Source organism: Myotis brandtii, unplaced genomic scaffold (assembly GCF_000412655.1).
Source record: "Myotis brandtii unplaced genomic scaffold, ASM41265v1 scaffold1418, whole genome shotgun sequence".
Classification (NCBI taxonomy): Eukaryota; Metazoa; Chordata; class Mammalia; order Chiroptera; family Vespertilionidae; genus Myotis; species Myotis brandtii.
Genome location: NW_005355071.1, coordinates 15,748 through 17,340, shown reverse-complemented (window position 1 = coordinate 17,340; position 1,593 = coordinate 15,748). Strand labels below are relative to the sequence as shown.

Genomic DNA, 1,593 nt, shown 5'->3' with positions numbered 1-1,593 from the left:
ACACTTATCTACAGAGTAAGGATTTTAAAGTATCAATGTAATCCCTACTTCAAAAACATTAACTAGAGTTATCTGCTCATTTCTGTTAGTATCTTAATGATGTATCCAGACTCAATTTCTATTGATTTATCATTAGATACTTCTAGTCATAAATATTAACTTTATTCCCAAATATCAACTACTAGTACAACTGTAGTGTATTTATTATCTCCCAGAGTTATTAAACAATGGAAGAGAAAAAAGGCAGATGTTCAAGGAGCAGGCATCTGCTACAGCCCTTTCACTCAGCAGCATCTGAGTGGCTACTGAACAATCCAGGAATAAGTCTAGAAACAACAAAGGTCATGCATTTTAGTAAATATGTCATTATTTTCACAGTTGAGATCTCCTCAGACATTGCACTTTCTTTATAAGGGAATCCTGATTTTGCCTTTCACGGTGAGTCAGGACTTGAACTAGCAGCCTTCTTTTTCTTTTTCTTACTGTGTCTTCTATGCTTCCTTTTCTTTTTCGTCTTTTCTGTTGCTTTTTCTCTGTCTTCACTGCTTTTCTTCTTTTTTGCTTGTACCTCCTCAATATAATCTGACTCTGATAAAGACTCAGATGATAAATATTTATCTTCAGGATACATCTTTCTCTTTTTGCTGAATCCTTTAATGTCCTTTTTTTTTCTCACTTGCATCCTTTGACTTCTTTTTCTTTTTTAAACTATCTTTACTGTCTGATTCAGGCTCTGACATGGAGCTTTCAGTATGTGAACAGTTCCTCTTTTTCCTTGTTTCCTATTATCATCTTCAAAATCTGAAGAACTGCTGGAAGAATCAGAACTTGATGAAGAAAAAGACAAACACCTACCAGATTTCTTCTTTTCTTTTTTCTTTCTCTGTCTTTTTTTTTTACAAGCTCTCACTTCCACTTTATAATTTTTCCCTATGTTTTTCTAGTTCTTTCTTCCAGTCCTCATTCACTTTTTTCTTCAAATTCAGCCAATGCTGTGAAGCCTTTCTTTTTCTTTTCTAATTGTTCTTTCACTTCTTCCCAGGTAGGTCTTGGTCGATTCAGATAATCTTAGATTGTTGGCCCTGAAGACTGGACTGGACCTTTTGATCTGGCCATTGCTATTGGATTCATATAGGCCACCTGGTTGTCCCGCTTCCCCATGGTGCTGGACTGAGTGCACAGTCAGATGCCAAGGGAGACCAAGCGAGTGGAGCGGCTGAAGCAGGCCCATACCGGACCTTCTAGCGACTCCTGAGGTGGGTCTCTAGTAGATAGCACAGGGAACAAGGCTAGTAGATCTCCCATGAAGGGGAGGCACCAGTCAGGTTCACAGGAAGGTGGAGAGAATGGCCCCCACCCCAAAGCCACACCACTCAGTCATTGACACCTCTTGAGTCTGCCCAGATCTCTACACCCCTGCCCAGACAACTGACTCTACAGCAGAGCACAGGCTCCATAGGGTGGGGTGACAGGGTGTCCAGAAGATGGGGCTGATGCCATAAGGAGGGGAGTGCTGCACCCAAGAATGATAGCATCTGTGGTATGGGAGAGAGACTTAGTGCAGGGGTTCTGGCGTCTGTCTCTTCAGCTCTC

At 41.1% G+C, this 1,593-nt stretch overlaps 1 pseudogene; it reads right to left on the bottom strand.

The window, feature by feature from the left end:
• Positions 1-331: 331 nt before the first annotated feature.
• Positions 332-1,269, bottom strand: LOC102257774 (annotated as a pseudogene).
• Positions 1,270-1,593: the final 324 nt, after the last annotated feature.